At 40.9% G+C, this 22,152-nt stretch overlaps 1 protein-coding gene across 1 annotated transcript in view; it reads left to right on the forward strand.

The window, feature by feature from the left end:
* Positions 1-217: 217 nt before the first annotated feature.
* The window catches only part of BCL6 (BCL6 transcription repressor), a 50,442-nt gene continuing 28,507 nt past the window's right edge, over positions 218-22,152 (forward strand). The window contains exon 1 of the mRNA XM_037131732.2: positions 218-357. The gene's annotated coding sequence lies outside the window, so the exon portion shown is untranslated. The remainder of the gene's footprint in view (positions 358-22,152) is intronic.

A 22,152-nucleotide genomic window follows, 5' to 3' on the forward strand; every position in this document is an offset into this window, starting at 1 on the left:
TGAGAGTCCCTGGACTTGGCTTATTTGTGCCTAGTTCTGTGCTCATGCTCAAAAGATTGTTCTTCTCTCTTGGCATGCTGCCTGCTCCAACCCAGAAGTTAAAAGTTTGCACTTCCTTAAAATGTAGTATTTCCCAACCAAACCTGCATTAATCAACCAAATACTACATTTACGCATGCACTGCTCAAAGCTCGACACTGGCTTTGTCCTGTACCAAGCTTACCATTCCTGATTCAACTAAGAATAGACCACTTGAAAGGAGGTGCATAGGAAGATCTAAAGTGCAACAGGGAGAACACCGTGTCAAATTGCCGTAGTTGTATGGGAGACAGCGTTTGCAGCATCTGTCCAGATCTGGTAAGGTGGTTGAGTCTTGGTTTAACTATGGGGTGTGGAGAGTGACTCAGGAGTTAAAGAATGGCAGGCAGAGGAACTACTAAGGTGGATTCCTGCCCTAACTTTCTTCTCAGGCTCTTTGGAAGGCCCTAATGTCCTGCCCCCATCTTAGTTTTCTGATTCCCACTACTCACCTTGTCTTGATTCCCTGGTGGGATTAAGGAGTAACACTGTCCAATGCTGGCAGATGTGACTGCCTGATCTGTAGATCAGGAAGGGCTAGAAAAATCTACAGGACTCACCCTGGCTTCAGGTGGAACCCAAGACTGGGGAGAGAGGCCCATCCCTAGAAGGACTGTACCTGAAAGGCCAGGTCCATGCTTGTTCATGTAAGGTAAGGTGTCAAGGCCTGTCTCACTCTAGTGTCTCTTTTAGAAACCACAAATGGGTGGTAACATCACTAGTTGGAGAGCAGGGCTCATGTTTCTGCTCCTGCCTGCTCCTGTCTGGGATTCCTGTGACCTTTTCTGGAGAAAACTATTTGGCTCTAAACTAAAATGTAAGTTTCATTGACCATCCAAAGAGCACAGCTATATCTCTCTCTTTCTGCCCTTTCTCCTCTTTCTTTCCTTCATTGTTTAGATTATAGTGCCTGTTCAAGCAGGAGATTTAATGGTTTTGAATGTGTTGATGAAAAAAGGGAAGTGATACTGGCCATTGGGTGGATGGTGATATTAAAGAGAAGCCCATGTTCTGTTGCTACAGTGTGGCTGGGATTTTTTACTCCGAGGAGAGAATTAAACTACAGAGCTTTCCAGGAAAAGATTGACTCTTACTTTTTGGCTTCTATTTTCTTTCACAATGCATAGAGAAATATTATAAGTATTTGATACCGGAAGACTAATTTTGTTTTGTGGAAAGGACTAAAGCTATTGATAACTAATTCTAAAGCTATAATTAATAAAAATAATAATACTCAAATGCTTTTTATACCCAGGTCATGGATCCTCCAAACAATACAGTAGGGTCTAAGAGTTCAAGTATGAATATCATCCCAACTTTTTCATGAAGTACGCCAGGGCCAGAAAGTGAAGTGCTTTTCTCAGGATCTTATACCAGATAGACAGAAGCATCAAAACACAGTCATTTTTTCTGGCTTAAACCTTAGTCTGTTTTTCAATACTGTGCTGCCTCTTCCTGCACAATAATCTCTTAAGATTGTCTTTAGACTTCAGAGTTAGGTTCATGGAGTTATTAAGAGGACTAAAAAAATGGAGCTTTAATATGGTCATGTGCCTATCGTTTCTCTGTGCAATGTCTGAGTATCAAAGGAAATAATTATTTTACAAATTAATTTTTAAATATTGAAACTGTTTGAAAATTCACTGGCCCATTATTACTTGATTAATGCCAGAAAAAAAATCCTGATATTAAAACCCCAATCTTTTCCATTTTTCTTTGTTCATTACTTGCCTTAGGTAAATAGCCAGCTAAGTTCAAGTTTACTAGTAGAAAGTTGTTCTGGGAGCAATGACTGGTTACAAAGTTTCTGTTGAAATCCAGGGAGCAACTCTAGACAGGTACCTACCTTTTATCAGTAACAGAGACGAAATATAGAGCGCACATCAAACTGGTCAGCACTGCCCAAGAGCTTCGTCTAGCTGAGTCTTGACTGTTTGATCACAGCCTGGATCATAGGACGAGTGATAAAATAAGTGATGATTGTTCATCAGAAGTGGGATATGCAAGTGCAGGTCTTGAAAAAAACTAACCTTATTTTGTGTGCCTACCTGTGGGAAACATTTTCCAGTTCCTAGTAAATGAGGGTAAGATTAATTAAAGGACCCATTCTCCCCCTCTCTCAATCATTATCAGTTCATAAAATCAGCCATGGGAAGGACCTTGGAGAGATCAGGCCCAGTGGTGAGTGCTACACCCCTGCTTCTCCCCAGGCTCTGCAGGGACTTAGACAAGTCATTTGACTCTGTGGGTTTTGGTGTCCATTTTTATCAAATGAGGAGTTGGTCTGTATGACCTTTAAAACTTCCAGGCCTGACATTCTTTGATTCCACCTCTAATATCAGATTCCAGTCTGAGTACGCTTAACCAAGAATGCCGGAGATGCCCAGGCTTCTTGTCTTTGGTTTGCCTCTCTTTCACCAGGGCTGCCAGGATGACAGCAGGCAGAGCAGCCCACCTCTCACCTGACATATCTCCCACCCCACCCACACCATTCCTTCCCTCTACCAAAAACCTGAGGTTCTAACAATTAAAACACAGAGACACAATAGGAAAGCCCTAATGCAAAGGGCTCTCACTTGAGAGAGAAGAAAAGGAAGACACTGGGCGTGTGAGACCCAGTCAGTTCCTGAGATGGACAACCTGACCCCCTAGTTGAGTGCCTCATCTACAGCATCAATGGACTGGATGTTTCTTTTTCTAAGCTCTCACCTGGATTAGATAGTATCTGCTGTTCATAACTCTCAGAATAATGTGTAATGTGTACCCATGTTTTTGGCCCAAACTTTCAAGAAAAAAATCTTTCATTTTAATTTTTTAAACCAATTATTTATTTATTTATTTATTTATTTATTTATTTATTTATATTTAGAAACAAAACTGTCATATTCTAGGATATTATTTTGCACACGGTTTTTGTTATGGCTTTCTGGAGTTACACTTTTAATGCATAAGCATAAATAAAATAATTAAGAACATTTATATAAATACAGAATTAGTACTACCCACATGTAATGAACATCTGTATTTTTCACTCATAAATTTGGGCAAAAAAGTGCACACTATACACAGCAACATATGGTAAATTTCCTAACTTTAATCAAGTCATTATGTACGCTGTACTCCTATTCTAACCCCTTTTACTTGGTCTCTTCCCCATAATAAGCTTGATAATTATAAGTGCTTCCAATACATTACCTTAAGGGCTTTTATTTTTTAGAGAAGAAAGGTGTTAGGTAAAGTAAAAAATGAACAATAAATATGAACAATTAAATAATTTCTAATTTGAATACCCATTTAATGTACAAAATTAGAAATCTAGTAAACAAAAGTAAAAACAAAAAACCTGTCATTATTTTAAAAATATTCACTGTGAACATTTTGGTGAGTTTCCTAACAGTGTATTTTTTATATGTATACATGCATATTTACTATTATTCTTTTTTTTATTAGTACTTCAAAAGAGGTTGCTTGGACTCCTCACTACACATCTTTAGTCTCTTACCAGCTGTGTAGGTCTAATTCCTATTATTCCATAACACTTTTTCTTAATGATCTGGAAACCCTAGAGAGGGTTTTTCCTAGTTGAATCCTGGAAAATACAGACAGCATGTTGCTGAAACTCCTAAGGACATGTCAGGTCTAGATTTTGGTATTGGGTTTCCCATCTGGACATATTCCAGAAAAGACTTTGGAAGCATTGGACAGCATGTTCCAAAACGGCTCTAGGGTTTTAAAAAAGGCAGCCACTGACAATTACATTTTAACATTTACTGAACATCTGCTGTACATGTCAGACATTGTGCTAAGTGATATTACATATATTTTATTACTTAATCCTAATTCCCTGGGGGTAAGTATATCATTGTTCCCATGATAAAGATGAGGAAAACTTGTATTTAGAGAAGTTCGCATAGCTAATAAGTGGTGGGGTCGTGCATCAAACCCAGGCAGTTTGGTTTTGGAATCCACACTCTGGACTCAAAGTTGTCGCTTGCTAATGCACCTAGCTGGAGAGGCCTCACTGATTAGCAGGAGGGCAGGATCTTCGGGCAGTTGTTTGTACTGTGGGAACAAACAACTCCATGAGATGAGTCCTGCTGAAAGAGACTGCAGGGGTGCTGGGATGAGCACTGGCCTCGGAGTCAAACCGACGTGGGCTCCTGTCCTTGTCTTCCGGCATGCGAGCCACACGCCCCTAGACCTGTCACTGTCCCGTCTGAGCACTATGCTCTCATCTATGAAAGGGGAATGGTAGCATCTGTTTTAGAGATTGTGGTGAGGATTAAGAATAACATGTAAATGTACCTGGCATGTTTCCAGGTAATATAGCAAATGGCAATAGAGTTTAGTTGAATCTGAACCTGAGTAGAAAATTTCAAGTTAGAACCTGTTTTTGAGTCTTGAATTGAACATTTGGCATGTGATTTCAGACAAGACACTGGAGCCTTTCTAGGCCCAAGTCCCTCATCTTTCTAGGAGGTGGTTAGACTAGTTGATCTACAAACCTGCCTCAGATTCTAGGCCTTCAGCTGTTCTTAAGAGGAAGGAATGTGCCAGATGATAACTTCTCTCAAATCAATCTGAAACAAGGCCAAAATTCTCAGAATGCAGCACGTTTTTCCTTGCCCCCTCTGTCCTGTGAAGGTTCTTGACTAGATGCAAGTACTAGTCCATGTCTGAAGTGTCCGAGATGCGATGAAAATCACAAATATTTCTTAGAAGAAAGAGGTGAGGCCTTTGACTGACAGGACACTGTTGTTTTTATTAGCTCTTCTAGGAAAGGAGGGGTCACAGCTTCATAGGCTTCCCAGTGATGAAAGAAAATAGCTCCTTAACTTGCTAAACAACTCCAGTTAGGAAATCACAAAGCCAGATGATTGCTTGGATCCCTCATACTCACTCCCTTTGTGATTCAGCTGGAAGACAACCAGTTGAGTTTTAACCAAAGGGTTCCTAGATGCTAAACCCTCTGGGGAGTGGAGAAGGGGCTTGATCCTCACTCTGAAGATGCCTCTAGTCTGCCTCCATCAAGGAAACATAAACCTGGAATTGAAGGGGATAGACAAATTGTGTTAGGATTTTGCAGAATGGATTATCAAGGTTTTCTCCTAGCTCCTTGGCCACTCCTCACTCTTGTAGCTGGGGTCTCCTCCTCTCTGAAGCTCAAACTGGGAGAGGCCTGAGGCTCCGTCATTGGACCATGTCTCATTCTATGGTTACTTCCATGGGAATTTTGTTCAGTTTCACAGTTTTAATCAAACATGAACACTGACAACTCTTAATTTCTATCTTCAGCTTAGATTTTTCTCTGGAACTCCAGACTCAGACATCTAGCTGCCTGCTTGGCCGTCTCCCTCTGTCTGCCTACTGTCTTCCCTACCCGAACAATACAACCATGTTAGCGTTCCCAATGCACCCTCAACTCCTTCAAATCTGCTCACCTACAGCCTCTCCTTTTCAGTAAATAACGATTCCATTTGTTGCAGTTCCTCAGGCCTGAGAGCTTGGAGCCATGTTTGAGTCCTGTTTCTCCACAACCCACATCGAAATTACCAGGCCCTGCCTTAAAAATATGTATAGAATTTGAACAATCCTTACCATTTCTGAGTCTAAGCTACCACTATCTCTCTCCAGAATTGTTATACTAGCTTCCTAAAAAGTCTCTATGCGCCTACTTCATCCATCTCAACAGAGAGGTCAGAGGGATTCTATGAAAACCAATTTTAGACCCTGTCCAAACCCTCAATGGCTTTCCACCCCACCCAGAGTAATAAAAGTTCTTTCATTCTATTATATACACCAATGTGGTGTATGCAATGCACCCTTTTTTTCTGTTTTCTCCCACCGCTCTGCCATCCTTCACTCTATCCACAGGTGGCAAACACAAGGACCAAGAGCTGAATCCAGCCCTCTACCTTGTGTTATCCAGCCAAGCACCTTGTTTCTACCTGGCAGCAGTGCTGAGCTCCTTGCCCCTAGTTAAGAAGTTACATTTATACAGTTCTAAAGTTACATTCCGCCCTTTGAAGGCAACCACGAGGCTGAAGTGGCCCCCAGGGAAAAGGAGTTTGACACCCCATAGAGTCTACGCTAACTATACCAGCCCCCTGGCTGTTCCTAAAACATGCCAGGCATGATCTGGCTCAGGGCGTTGGTGCTTATAATTCTGTCTGCCTGGTTCTCTAACCCAGGAAATCCAAATGTTTCTCTCCTTCACCTCTTCTCAACCTATAATGTAACTTGCTCGGTGATATCTTCCCTAGCATCCTATGCCCCTCACAGATGCCCTATCCCTCTTCCCTGCTTTTTTCCCTTCTTAGTATTTATTACTTAAAAAACCTACTGTACACGTTTACTTCCCAGTGTATTGTCTGCTCCTCCCTGCTAGAAGGAAATTCCAAAGGACAGTAAAGCACCGTGCCTGGCATTCAGTAAATGTCAGTTGAAAAAATTGGGGGAGGGAGTAGACAGGAGCCTGTTGGAGCTATGCTCTGAACCAGAGCATCTGAGTGACTAGAGGCAGAGAAAGCAGCGCTCAGAAGAGGGGGCCACTGGGCCAAGGCTGGGGGGCCGGTGGGAATGGAGAGGGCCAGAATACCTGACCCATCCTCCATCAGCTTTTACCTTCCTGTTTTATAATCTTTCAGAATACCTATTGGCTGTCTTTTAGTATGTAGCGAAAATCCATGGCTGCTTGGATAATAGAAAGCTCATGTGTGGAGTTCAGAGTCAAAGACCTGAATCTAGCAGTGTGTCCCTGGACTTAGCCACTTAACCTCTCTAACTCTCCGCTTGCTCATCTGTCAGAGAAGGCTAACAGCAGTGGCTTGTGTGCTCATGGGATGTGATGAAGGTCAAATGAGTAACGGATGGGAAAGTGCCTCACATTCCGAAAGCTGGACGATTGTAGTGGGGATTAGTGAAGTGCTAAAGAATGTCGCTGAAATAATTAATTACTCAGACTCACATATGGGTTACCTACCTCCGTGGCAAAGAAAACAGAAGAGAGTATTCCAAATTGATGACTAATTCGGAAATCCTTCATCAGGGCTTTAGAGCACGGGAGGGATACAGGAGGATCGGAAGATATACTTCCTGAGGACGGGGCTGGTGTACCAACCAGGTGCTATTTAGTCCCCATGCAGCAGGTTCTGAAGGTCACTTCTTCTCCTTTCATCCTTACAGGCGTTTATTAGTTTGCTATTATTACCTCTTTTTTTTAGAGATTAGAAAACCGAGGCTCAGAGAGATTAAATAACTTGCCCAGAACCACACAGGTATTTGGTGACAGAGTCAGAAGAAACCAGCTGTGTTTTAAGAGTCTGTGTTTTTTCTGTAGGCTACGTTTTCAGTGACCACTGACAGTGCTGCTTGCGTTGCCTGAATTTGGGCAAGTGAATAATACACAAGTCTAACATCAGGGACCGAGGCAGGTAACAGACTCTGAACTATGAAACACTGATTCTAAAAGTGAAAAGGAAGGTCTCTGTGCCCCCTGGGAACCCCAACCCTTTCTAGACCACTGCCTTGTGCTGGACACAGTTTGTCATGGCAGGACACAACAAAAATTTAGAAGAAACCAGAATTTTGAGCTAAATGTTTCATAAGAGTGTGAAAATAACAGAGCTGGAAACAATGCCCACTGGTCTTTTTAAGCATCAGAAGAAAATTAAAAGCAGTGGTATAAGAAATGACATGATTTTTTGGACGATTAGCAATCTCAGTCTAGATTTTAATAGGTGACACTTACGTAGCAACTCCTCACCTGTTGCCTGCCACAGAACAGGTTTAATCAATGTTCCCAGAATATATGCAGGTATCTGCATGTGTAAGCACTACATGTAGAGTAACGGGTTTGGTGTTTGGTAAATGGATGTAAATTCATTTGGATAAAGGATGAATGTACAGATGGATGGATAGTAGACCCATAGTTTGGAGAAATAAAAAAAACCCTATAACAGGAGGCAGACAGAATACTTGCTTTTATGTAGGCACAAGAAAGTTTATTAAGCACCTACTAGGTGCTGGTGGCAGGAAACGGGAGGCATATCTCTTTGCATTGGTCTCACATAACCATAATAAACACTTATAGACAATTTTAAGTAAGTGATTTTTGTAGGTAAGAACAACTCGGACTCGGAGACAAAGGAGGACCACTTCTCCTTTGGTGTAAAGTACCAACTGCACAGTGTTAGTGGGGGAAGAGGTCTGGGTGCACCAAGCCATGTTAGACTGCAAAGTTCAGCTGCACAAAAGGAAGGTTACACAGAGATTCATAAATAAACGGTGAAGAAATTCAAATCAAAACAACGCCCCCTCCCGCCCCCAGCTACCACTGCTGTGGAAACCCTGAATACTGGGTTTTTGCAAGGAAGCAGAAAACTTGGTGAGATGATGTAAGGTCAAGAACTTGGGCTTTCGGTTGAGCTCAACCAGGGTTTGACTTCCCCCATCTGCTTCTTAGTTCTTTGATCTCAGGGAGACTATTTCCATCCGGAACCTCTGGTTCTTAACTTAGGAAATGATGAGGGCTGCCTGTCTCCTGTGAGTAAGAAATAAGATGAAGAAGGTGAAGGTGGTCAAATAGACAGTGATGGAAAGAGATCAGATTTGGGGTGGTGAGCACACAGTAGAGGAGTATATAGATGTTGTACTATATATAAAGTTGTACACCTGAAATTTATATAATGTTATTGACCAGTGCCCACAGGTCTTTATAACCACCAGGAAAAAAATTCAAGAAGAAGTGTAAGAAATGACATCACTTTTTCAATGTTAGCAATCATGGTGACTGAACATGCACAATAAATTTAATAAAAAACAAAATAAAAATAATATTGGGTCATAAAAGGCTTGTCAGAGCAGCCACTTACGTTCTCACAGTGTTCTCAGTCTTTCCCTCCTCCCCAAACCCTCAGCTGCTCCCTGAAACTCTACCTCCCTCTGTGCTGGCGCCCTCAGGCAGGGCACTTACTGCCTACTCTCTTCTCAGCCACCTCACTCAGGTGTTGGGCCAGATGATCTCCATGGTTTTGTCACAGGAGCCTAACTGGCTAGTTCTAGTTTTTATCAGATGACTGGAATAGCTGGACGGTACATCAAACAGTCTATCTCCACACTTTATGTTAACTAGCCATTTACTGTGCCTTACTGCATTTAATCCTCAGAAGAATGCCTGTGAGGTACAGTTGTTCTCCCCCTGACCAAACCAAGGCAAGAGGCAGAAAGAAGAATCATCCTAGACCTTTGGTTTGGCATTCAACTTGCAGGGGAGACTATTTTGAAAGGCTTGACAGCAGCATTAAAAAAAAGATAAGATAAAAAGAAGAAATAAGACCCCTTATTATACCCTTGGCCTTGAAAATCAAATGGAAAACGTCCCCATTTTCACTCCATCCATTCTCCCTCTTCTTACACTAAAGGCTTTAGTCATCTTATCTCTTTTTTTTGTTGTTTCTTTTGAATGTTGCCATTCTGGACTGAGGTCATGACTCTTCTAAGAGCCCTAATCAAATCTGGAAGGCAACAGGACGGAACAGTCTTCTGTGCCTGGTGCCCGAACTGAACGTGCACAGACAACGCTGATGCTCACACAAAGCTGCTGCCCCTGCTGCCTGAGGCCATGGGGTTGGCTGTGAACATTTACCAGCCTTTGCCCGATTGTCTTTCTTCTGCATTTGGCATAATTGTCACTGGATCTGTGGTACAGCCAGTCTCTTTCTCTAGCCACTGAATTATGTTCCCCCTAAATGGCCTAGAACTGTACCTATACAGCAGGTACTCACTGAGCTGGGCATGGTGCCACCAACCAGTGCAGTGTCAGTCTCATCAAATATTTCAACGATTGCACCAAATTGTTGGGCACCCTTAACAGTTTGGTCAGACCTATTCCCAGCATTTCTCTCTTAGATTCACAGAGCCCAGTTTTGGCAAAATCTTAATAATGCAATTAAATTTTTGGAAACTAAAGCCAGGTTTCCCATTTAAATGTTGACTTCAACCACACAGGAAAATTTGGCCAAATGCAGGAATGACTGGAGGATTTTGGCAAAGAGATTAATTGGGATTTTCCATTCTCAGAGACACTGCATGAGCTAATGCACAGGTAATACTCCATCTTCAGGGGTTTTCAGGGACCAAAGAGTAGGCAAAGCATGAAACTGAAAACCAACAAGCCTCATAGGGAATCACTAGTGTTCTCAAAAAAAAAAAAAAGAAAGAAAAAAAGTTAAATAATGGCAAAACTAAACTGTTTTTCTTTTTAGAATGTAACACTCCCTACCTCTCTGGGTATTGTGGGGATTCACAGGACCTTGTTCAGAGTAGAGAGCAATAAATGTATGTACTTGTTAATACTACAACATGGGAAAAGGCACCTGTCTAAAGTTAAACAACCAGGTTTTGAACTTCGCTTTGCAGCTAAGTAGCCCAGCTTACGCTTTTCCAACCTGTGTTCTAATTCCCTAGTCTTTCTAACTGGAATAATAATTGTGGCATACTTCACAGAGTCACCATGAGAAGCACATTAAAGAATGTCTGAGAAAGTTCTTTGCAACCTAGACAGCTTTCTAGACAAAATAAAGCCATATTAGGTGTATACCTAACCTGTGTCATTGTTTCAGCACCGCAGCTCTGTCTGAAATACCTGCCCTCCCCATGCCCCTCTCCTAACCCCCCTGTGGAAGTTCTTCCCTCCATTGATTGTGCAGTAGAACGCGATGGCTAAGAGCAAAGACCTAAATAGTCAGGGTTCAACTCCCAACTGCTCGTTTGTTAGCTCTTTGATCTTAGATAAGTTACTTAACCTTTCTGTGCCTCAGCTTCCTGTCTGAAAGTGAGGATAACAACTTTTATAGGGTTCTTGTAAGGATTAAATAAGTTGACAGTGTAAAGTGCTGAGAACAAACAGTATATGCTAAGTACCATATATATATATGTTAGCTCTTATTATTTCAAGGCTATACTTATTATTTTGATGTCTGTTTCAAGGTATATTCCTTATTTTACTATTGAGTTCAAACTCCACCCCTCCAAGAAACTTTTGTAGATCTCTTAGTTTGAAGCAGATATGTTTCCCTATGCAACCATATTGGCTGTAGCTCAGTGAAAGCCTGGGTCATGGCCTGTGTGCTTGATCTCTCCTGCACTGGGCCGAGAGGCCTGAGTGACAGAACCTTCCCCTTTTACCTCTGTACACATGGCAGATGCACACTGAATACATGTTGAATTGGATGCAAGGTATGCAGCTGTATATACATGAATAAGCCTAAATATACTGGACAAGAGCTAATAACAACCTTTCTATGATAACTGTCCTTTGAAGACTGAACACAGTTGTAACTTTGAGCACCACAGCTCACACACGGTATGCGCTCAGTAAATGTATTTACTTGGAAGGATGGAAAGACAACTAGAGATACCTAAAGTCCAATGAAAGTTTCAGTCTATTGGATCTCTCTCATCCAAAACATATATTAGATGATTAATTTACTTACCTTAGGTGCCAGGGATGGATTAAGGTATCAAGGAGAAAAAAAGTAGCTCCTGATCTCAGGCACTCACATTCAAGAGGAGAGGCAGTCCAGCTACTAAGGACTTACAGAGGACCATAGGTGCTAAGCTGTGTAGGATGGAGCTGCACAGGAATGTCTGTTCAGCAGCTCAGTTGCCACTCTAAGGCTAGTACCTCCTCGATATCAAATTGCTCAGGTGATTTTATTTGGGATGACTGCACTTTCTTTTTCCATAAGTATAAAGCCAGGGGAGAGAGAAGGTTCCAAGTTGACTAAAGGAAGAGATGAGCAAGTTCATTTTGAGGGTGTGGTAGTTTACATACAGCAGGTGAGAATATAAAAGAAGGGAGTTGACACTATGAGCCACATCTGTAGAATTATATCTCATGCAGAAGATTTCATAGTATCAAAACATTGCAAAACAAAAAGAAAAGTGCTGGTGCAGAAGGGAGATTTGTCTCCCACCAACAATACTTCTACCATTGGCTTCACTTCTTTAGCTTTCAGTTTTGCTCATCTGTATAGATATTAGTCTGGACTGGAGTGTTTCTAAGGGCTATTCCACTGTTACTGGTTTTTTATTCTATCTCTTAACACCTAGTCTGACATGAAAACCAATCCTTTCTCTTAGCTTCAAATACTACCTGTAGTTTGAGGAATCTCAAATTTCTGTCTCTAAACTGGACAGCTCATGTGAGTTCAGGTCTTGAACATCCATCTGCCTACATCTATCTCAGAGACATCTCAAACACACCAAGTTCAAAACTGAGTTCTTGAATGCCAGCAATTACCCCCTGCAAGATTTTCCTATACAGTGTTCCTAACTCAGTAAATGCAAACACATATATCTAGTTGCCCAAACTATGGTATTCTTTGTTTTATTAATTTTTTTCTTTTATTGATTCTAGAGAGAGGGGAAGGAAGGGGGGAACAAAGGGAGGGAAACATCAATGTGAAAGAGAATTATCAATTGGTTGCCTCTCCTATGCACCCTAACTGGGACCAAACCCATAACCCATGCATGTGCCCGGACTGGGAATTGAACCCATGATCTTTTGGTTTGCAGGATGATACCCAACCAACTGAGCCACAACATCTAGGGCAAACCATGGTATTTTTAATGCCCAGCTCTTCTTTACCACACCCTTCCTGCTTAATCCAATCTTTCTTTCAATCTTGTCAATACCATCTTCAAATATGTTTCAAATCTTCCTACAACTTCTACTATATGTCCACCTCCCCAGTCCAAGCTACTTCCATCTCTCACCAGGGCTCCTACAATAGCCTCTTAAACAACTAAACTTGACTCTTTCTATTTCATCTTCCATGCAATAGCTGGGGGGATTTTGATAAGATATAAGTTAGATCATGTCATCACCCTGCCTAAAAACTTTAAATGACTTTTCCATACACTTAGAATAAAGTCTAAATTTTTTATCATGGTCTACAAAGGCCTAAATTCTTTTGTGGTCTACAAAGGTCTGAATTCGTGCATAATCTAGCCCCTGATTCCTCCCTTAAGTTCATCTTCTGCTACTCTCTCTGCTTGTGCCACAGTGGCTTCTTTCAGGTCCCTGAGCATGTCACGGTTTACCCTGTTAGGATTGTTTGACCTCTGTTCGCTCTGCCTGGTGTACTTTCCCCCTTACTCTTGCCATTGTTAACTCATCCTCCTTTTTCAGTTTATGTTTCAGTTGACAGTTTATATAAATAGAGAGGTCTGTACACTGGGTAAACCATGCTCTGCCCTCAGCTCGCAGCTCCTTACTCATTTCCTATGTGTCAGCTATGATAACTTATAGTAAATACTCATCTGTGGGTTTACTTGTATTATACTTGTCTCCTCAACTAGACTATAAGCCCCTCTAGGAAAAAGCCCATAATTATTCTATGTATATGGAAAGTCTAATATAGCACTTAGCTTATGGTAGGTGCTCAACTCACAACTTTTATAGCTACATATTGGGTAAGAACCAAAAATATAAACAAATGTTTATTCTATGCTAAAAAAATTAAACCCAACCAAATGGGTGATAAAATTAGAAAATATAGTTGAATATGTATGTTGCTTCTTGAATGTTTTTAATTTCTAACCCCCAGAATCTTCATTTTCTTACTGAACCTTCAGGTTTCAGAGTTGAGAAGGGAAATATCCTAACATAATGTTCCTTTGCTTTGCTCCCCCAGATACATTTAGCTTTGTGCAAGAATGTGGCTTCCACAGGTATGATTGGGTGAGAGGTGTTGGGAATAGATGGGGTAGAAAGGAAGAAAAAGGAACCAGATGGGAGAGGTGGCTGCCCTAGTGCGGCCTGGACATCATCCCAGTTCACCCACCCTGGAGGTTTTTTAATGTCACATATATCCAGGATTCTCTTCTTCCCGCCTCTAGGAATCCCCAAAATAAATGAGCTGATGATCATGGGCTTGGTGCTGCTGGCCAAGCTGGCAAGCATGGGCAAGTGTGCTCCCAGTTCTAGGAGTCCTCTCTGGCCACCGCCACCCACTGTCTCTAAGTCCTTTGGAGACTGTTGACTACTTTCCTGCTGAGTCTCCTGAGTATTTTGTTCCACTCAGGCACCTATCGTTGCAGATTGCAGCCTATATGTAGGCTTTTAAATTTTTTAAATTTCTAACAGAGGTCTGTTGCTTTAACTGCCTGGTTCCCTTACCAGAGTGAAACCCTTACTCCTTCTCTCCAGTGTCATGGTCATATTTCCTTTCCTCCTCCCTATCAAGGCCAGCTTGCTCCCAGTCCCTTTCCATATACATCTCAGCATTAGGGGATCTACTTGGCATTTGTGACAGATGCAGGAGGGATAGATTTGGGGACTTTCTTAGCAAGACCACGTTGACCCAGGGCTCCCTGTCATTCAGGCCTTCAGTAGAAAGGTATCCTATTTTCTTAGATTAGTAACTCACTCATTAACTCAATTACTTTAAAAAAAAAGTATAGAAGTCTACCTTGTTGATCCTAGAAATCAGCCCTGATAAATTGGGACATTGTAACTTTTGCTAAGAACCAAGTTAGCTCAAAACAAAGGGATTTTTTTTTTTCATTTGGGTGCAGAAGAAGGGTGTGGAGGGGCTAAGGTAGAAAGAGGAGAAAGAGGAAGAGGTATCAGAAAGGAGGATCTAATACTGGATTTCGGTTCTCACTACTGGGAAATGCTTCATTTCCAATTCTGCATTTCAAGAACAAAAAGACTTTCTGATGATCGTTTTCATTTTCTTTGGATCAGTATGAATCCTTGACAGTAATTTATGTCCTCCTATACTTAAAGGGTTAAAATATTTTGGGAAGTGAAATAACCATATTTAAGGATGGCTACAAAGTCAAGACAGGGCATTCCAAATCCATTGTTCCCCACATATAATCTGAGTCACAGAATCTATAATCTGTCCTGAAAAAACTTCATGGCTTTACTTAACTATGACAGCTTGCTCATTAGTTGGTCCATGCATTCAACATTCAACAACCATTATAATTTGAACTGCACATTATAATTTTCAAAGTATTTACCCCTCCATTGTACTTGATTCTTATGAGAATCCTGTGATATAGTCCCTTAACAGAAATTATCATTTTGGAGAACAAGAAACTGAAAACCACAGAAGTTAGTCAGTTGTAGAACTTAAACTGGAACACAGATCATCAGATTTTACATCAAATTCTCTTTCAGTTCTACCTACTTTAATCAACATTTTCTAAGTGAGTACCATGGGTTGGATAGAAGCTTAAGAAAACAAAAAGCAAGTACACTGTGTACTTGTCTCAAGTACACAGGAACTTCCAGCCTGTCAAAGACAGGCAGTGATCAGGGCAGAGTGATGGTAAGTACAGGGGTCGTCCTTGGAGAATGCTAAGAGGCTGGTATAGAAAATTGTGGTAGGAGATGAGACAGGAAAATAACTTGAGCGCCTCAAGTGCTTGATTTATTTGGTTCACCATCACCACTATCAAGTCTTCTCAATATGCCTTCCCAAATTATGGCCGTTATTAAGGTCATTATAAATCTTTTTCCATCCCATTTTCTTTTGAGCGTTTTGCTGGCATTTCAGTGCCAGTGCTTCTGAAGGGTAAGGTTGTTCATAGCAACCTGATGTTTAGACGTTAAAAGCTGCTGGGCAATTGTAGATTGCTGAATCTTGTCTGGTAATTATTTGCATATGCCACCATGTCTAACTCATCCTTGCCTGACCATAGAAAGGAAATGGTTACAACTCCTGGCACATAGATTCAACCCTGAGGCAGTTGGGTCTTGGTGCCTAGGGTCCTGTGGAAACTGGTCTGGTCTCAGGGCTGGCATCTGGAGATGTTACCTGTCAGTTGGAATGGACTTGGGATTAGTTGGATAGGCATCAGAATCTATAAAGTGTCCAGTTCCTATTAGGGATGGTAATGTGTCCTAGAGTCCATGCTGTGGGCTGTGGAATAGCATGATTCTGGGTGATCAGTCCGTTTGTGGTAGAACCTGCTAGGTACAGAACATATAAAAAATATCAGGGTCTAGGCAAAGCACTGGTCTGTAGGCGGAGCCATCCTGGGGATGGTGGTGGTGGAGTTGGCTGAGGCTCTGCCTGTGCTCACGCCAGGCTCTGGTGGATCTTCCTGCATGGCACGTTGGGAATTTCTGAATGGTACATTGAGATAGCTGGGTTATATCCTGTTTTAATTAATACTGGATAAAAAATTCAGAGGCTCAACCTGCTCAGAGAGAGAATCAGTGCCTTACACTGACATTGGAGTGGGATATAGGACACAGCATGTGAGATGCCATAGAATTTTACTGGACTCAGCATCAGGATATTGGGGGTCCAGTCTTAACTCAGTACTCTTGCATCACCTAAAACAAGTTTCAGCACTATTTCTTGGCCCTTTATTTCCTCAGTAGACTGTGTGCCCACAGGGGTCGGGTCCTATATTCTATTTCTGTTCCTTTCCCCAACATCTAGCACAGTGTTTACGCTACCAAAACAACAACAACAAAAATCCCTGCCAATGAACCATGTGTTGCTTGAATGAGTGAAGAAAGGAATAGAGTGAGCTGCGCATGAAGAATTAGCTGGTAGCTTAAGGAAAGAGAAGCTTATCAGAACCATGGTCCTTACCCTTACCCTCTAGGTGTTGATGTCTACCCCCATGCCTTTTTCAAGAAACAGTGATTCAAATAATAGTATACCCCTCAAGGTTTATAACAGCCTTATGAGTCTCTGAAGAAAAGCAAACATTGATAGTTTATTTTTGCACTGTTGTCCTTAGCATTCATTAGTCAAACATTACTAAAGTTATAAGAATCAAAAACAAATCTTCTACAGCCCCAGAAGGATTCCAAAGAAGGTCTATCTACCAGGAGAGCTCCTGGGTGGCTTCACAGAGACAGTGAAGTAACCAGGAAACCCTTTGACATTTACAAATGCAATGAAACACCAACAAACAAGATAATCATACTTAGATGAAGGGGCGGAAACAGATCAAAGATTTACAGGATCTGTTTAATTTCATCATGGTCAATGTGCTCAGAAAGGAGTAGAGACAAGTATCTCCCAGAGTGAAAGGTCTTCTCCAAGAGTGGGTGGGCAGTTCTCACTTTTGCTATATGCCCTAGAGAGGTGGGTGGCTTCAACTTCAGGTCAAACATTCAAAAGTCTAAATGACAGGACTAGTTGTTTACATGTAATGACTTTACCTAGGGCTTTGCAATGTATTGAGGGTGTGCTTGTGAGATAGATATTAAACTAATATGTAAACTTTATACAATATGGAAGATAGTGAAAATAATGTATGAAAATTTTTATTGTTATTCTCTTACAATTGTCCCAAATTTTCCCCCTTTGCCCTCCTCTGCCCAGCCCATGTCCTGCTCCCACAGTCCATCCCCACCCTGTTGTCCAAGTCCATCGGTCACTCACACATGTTCTCTGACTAGTCCCTTCCATTTCTTTACACCATATCCCCTCTCCCCTCCCTTCTAGTCACTGTCAATCTGTCCCATGTTTCCATGTCTGTGGTTCTATTTTGTTGGTTAGTTTATTTTTTTTGATTGGATTCTTCTTATAGGTGAGATCATATGGCATTTTTCTTTCATTGACTGGATTAAAGGTAGGAGTTCCCTCTTTCTTTTTGCTGTGTAGTTTTCCATTGTGTAAATATACCACAGTTTTTTGATCCATTCATTTACTGATGAGCACATAGGTTGTTTTCAGCACTTGGTTATTGTAAGTGGTGCTGCTATGAACAAAAGAATAGGTTCTTTTGAATTGGTGATTGAGGATTCTTAGGGTATATTTCCAGCAGTGGAATTGCTGGGTCATAAAGCAGATCCGTTTTTTATTTTTTTAGGAAATTCCATGCTGTTTTACAGTGGCTGCACCAGTCTGCATTCCCACCAACAGTGCGCTAGTGTTCCCTCTTCTCCGTATTCTCTCCAGCACTTGTTTGTTGATTTGTTAATGATGGCCATTCTCACTGTTGTGAGGTGATATCTCATTGTGGTTTTAATTTGTATCTCTCTAATGGCTAGTGATGGTGAAGATCCTTTCATATGTCTCTAGGCCCTCTGTATGTCCTCTTTGGAGAAGCGTCTATTCAGGTCCTATGCCCATTTTTTAAATTGGATTCTTTGTCTTCCTGATGTTGAGCCTGATGAGTTCTCTATATTTTTGGAAATCATACCCCTGTCTGATGTATATCATTGGCAAATATATTCTCCTATATGGTCAGTGCCCTTTTCACTTTGATGATGGTTTCTTTAGCTGGGCAGAAGCTTTTGAATTTGTAATCCCATTTGTTTATTTTTTTCCTTTATTTCCCTCACCCTAGGAGATATATTGGCAAAAATAGTGCTACATGGGATATCTGAAATTTCACTGCCTATGTTTTCCTCTAGGACTTTTATGGTATCCCAACTTATGAAAGAATAAAGAAGAAAAAATCATCAATAATCCTGCTACCCTAAAATAGCCATTGTAAATATTTTCTGTTAACTATGTACTGTTGTATATATATAGCAAATCTAATTTCCTTAAAGGGTACTGTTAAACAGTTATGAACTACTACAAGCATATATTATATACAATGATCCCTCACCTATTGCAGGAGTTACATTCCAGAGACCCCCGTGATAGGTGAAAATCCACAAACTAGCGGCATTATATTTATTTTATTATTTATATATATTTTAAGGCTTTATAAACCTTATAAAGGGTTTAAAGCCTTATAAAGGCTTTAAAAGGCTTTGTAAAGGGTTTTTTTAAAAACCCATGATACAGTGAAGCCACAATAAGTGAACCTTGATATAGCAAAGGATGACTGTATTCATATAATATGTATCCTATTTCTTTTCACTTTACTTGTTTCCATGAGTACTGTATAGTTCTAATAGTTAAAAATAGTTGTACTATAATATACTTAATCAATCTCCATCCAAACCCTCTCCCCAACCCAATCATGATGGGACCATGTAGGATGTTCAAAATTTGTGTTGTTAGAAATAATGCTTGAATGCATATGTTTACTCAAAGATGTTTCCCTGTATTTCAAACTGTGTCTTGAAGATAGATTCCTAGAAGTAAAATTACTGGGTCAAAGGGCATGACTATGTTTATGATTTTGGAGATATATGACCAAATAGATCACTTGATCATGTTAACCTAAATGGTGTATAACATGATTTGGCTTCACTACATTTCATCAAGAATTATTTACAGGTCAGCCTTCACAGTAAATATGTGTTGATTCAAAGATCTTATAACCAGTTGGCAGAGCAGCTGATAGAAGTGGGAAAAGGTGAAGGGAAAGAAGGAAAAGACATTTAAAACTCAAGTGCAGCATTGGAACTAGACACCACTGATAACTGACAATGGGTTAGAAATTAATGAGATACTTCTAAATTAATGTACAGTGTATCAGTGTAATAGCAGTCTTGTTTACCAGTGAATACTGCAGCAAAATAAGTGATTCAGGGTGGAGTGGTTGATGGGAACCAACTCCATCACTAATTTGCTCGGTGGTCTTTGCAAACCATTTTCCTCTCTTGACCTTCCCAGTTTACATTATGGGGTCATATCCAGGAAACAAAGACAAGTTCATGGAGTTTTGGCCTCCAGTCAGCTGTTTTTTAGACACCCAGGGTTACAAATCTGCTTGCTATTCAACTATGATGAAAGCCCCAATTCTATTGCAGCTATACAATAAAAGAGCACATATCCTAGGAAGCTCCTGAGGCTCCCCCAACCTCAGTGATGAATCCCCAAGTTCTCTGTGTCCCATACAGACTGATGGAAAGATTTTCATGGCTTTGTGTCCATGAGGGTTTCCTCAAAGAAGTGTGGAATAAGTGGATTGATGAGGTGGCTTGAGTCATCTACCATCATGACAACATCTGGCCTTTGGTGCCTTCCTAGGTTTTTCCTGGTAGTTCTTCATATAGAAATTGGCTAAATTGCTTTTAATTTAGTAAACTAAAGGAAAAGAAAAAAATGCAGGTTTTCTCATTTCTCTGACTAAATTTTGGGAGCATGATTGGGTGGGAAGCAAGACCTCTCAAATTTTCAAAGAGTCCTGGCATATAATGTGTGTGTAAACACACAAACACACACACTATGGTGCATTTGTATCAAGTAACAAAACAGTATTGAGACAATATTACTAACTGAAGTCTATCACTTTACCCAGGTTTGCTTGGTTTACCTTCCATCTTTTTCTGTTGCACACTCTCATCTGAGTTACTATCTCACATTAAGTTGTCACACCTCCTTAGGCTACTCTTGGCTCTGGCAGTTTTTCAGATATTCCTCATTTTTGATGACCTTGATGCTTTTGAGAAGTACTGGTTATGTACTTCATAGGATCCCCCTCCATGACTTGATGTTTTCTGCACAAATCGACTGGGGTATAAGAAGACCACATAGGTAAAGAGCCCTTCTCATCTCCCTCATCTCAAAGGTACATACAATCAACATGGTTCATCATTAGTGATGCTGACCTGGATAACCTACCTGCTTGATGCTTGTCAGTTTGGTGACATAAAATTCCTCCCTCCCCCCCTCTCCCTCCTTCCCCACACTGTACTCTTGGGGAAAAAGCCACTCTGCGCGGCTCACGCTGAAGGAGCAGGGAGTCGCACTCCCTCTCCTCGAGGGCGGCCTGTCTACATAAATTATTTGGACTTCTTCTGCCAGGGAGATCTGTCTCTTTTCTTCTATTTATTAATATATTCAATAATTTATTTATATCAGTGTGGATTCATGGGCATTTATTTTATATTTTGGGTTGTAATCCAATATTACTCTATTTTATTGCTCAAAATTTTCCAAAATTGCCCATCAGGATCTCTTCAGGTGGCTCCAGGGTCTTTTTGAAATGTCCTGCATCAATACAGCTTCTGTTTGCTTGTTTGTGTGAGCAATTCCTTACTTGATGATGTTACAAGGCATTCCACTCTAATTTTGTGCATTTCCTGCTCCAGTGCTAGAACTAGAATCAGCCATTTGTCTAAAAAGCCTTGCTTTGGGGAGAATGGTATCGGAAATCACGATCTGTGTAGGTGTGCACATTCCTATTGCAGCATCATTGCTTTTAGGTCAACTAATATTTTAAATGTAAAATTCTTAACACCAACATGCCCATAGCTACAATACAATTGCATCATCATTAAACAGTTAGAGATTTATTAACCATATTAAATCACAGTAGTTTAGGAGCCTGTGGGTGGGGGCTTCTATTTTGGGTCCTACACTGGAGCCCACATCCCGAACATGTGGATGGATGATGGTCTTCTCCTTCCCATGCTGCCTAGGTTCTGCTAAGATGGACAGAGAACCTCAGGGAAGATCATGTCAAAAGTCCTAAGGTGAGGCCTCTGTGAATGTAAGGTCAAAGAAAATGGCTGTGTTGCAGGGCTGCCCACCCCATATCCTCTTTCCATAATAAGCCATGGAGCAACCAGGACCCAAGTTCTAGAGCTGGCTCTGTCAGTGATTCAGTGTGTCTGGCAAAGGCATTCTGTCTGGGCCTCGGTTTCTAATTACATAAAGTCAGTAATGCAGGATGTTATCATTGCTAAGGACCCTCCCAGTTATAGCACATTATGACTCTCAACAGTTTTCCATTAAGAGAATGTAACTGGCTCCACCTCTCCTTGTCCATGGACAGCAATGTTCCAGAAGGCCCAAGCCAGTGGGGGATGATGGGGGCGGGGGGTCACTGCTGTGTTCTGTTAAAGGCCTTATTTTATCTAGACCGTCAGGTCTGACACATTTTAGATCTTTCTTTCTTTCTTTTCTTTCTTTCTTTCTTTCTTTCTTTCTTTCTTTCTTTCTTTCTTTCTTTCTTTCTTTCTTTCTTCCTTTCTTCCTTTCTTTCTTTCTTTCCTTCCTTCTTTCCTTCCTTCCTTTCTTTCTTTTTCTTCCTTCCTTCTCTTTCTTTCTTTCTTTCTTTCTTTCTTCCTTTCTTCCTTTCTTCCTTTCTCTCCTTTCTCTCCTTTCTTCCTTTCTTCCTTTCTTCCTTTCTTCCTTTCTTTCTTTCTAGATTTTATTTATTTATTTATAGAAGGGAAGG

This window comes from Artibeus jamaicensis, unplaced genomic scaffold, assembly GCF_021234435.1.
Source record: "Artibeus jamaicensis isolate MK-2021 breed Jamaican fruit bat unplaced genomic scaffold, CSHL_Jam_final scaffold_474, whole genome shotgun sequence".
Classification (NCBI taxonomy): Eukaryota; Metazoa; Chordata; class Mammalia; order Chiroptera; family Phyllostomidae; genus Artibeus; species Artibeus jamaicensis.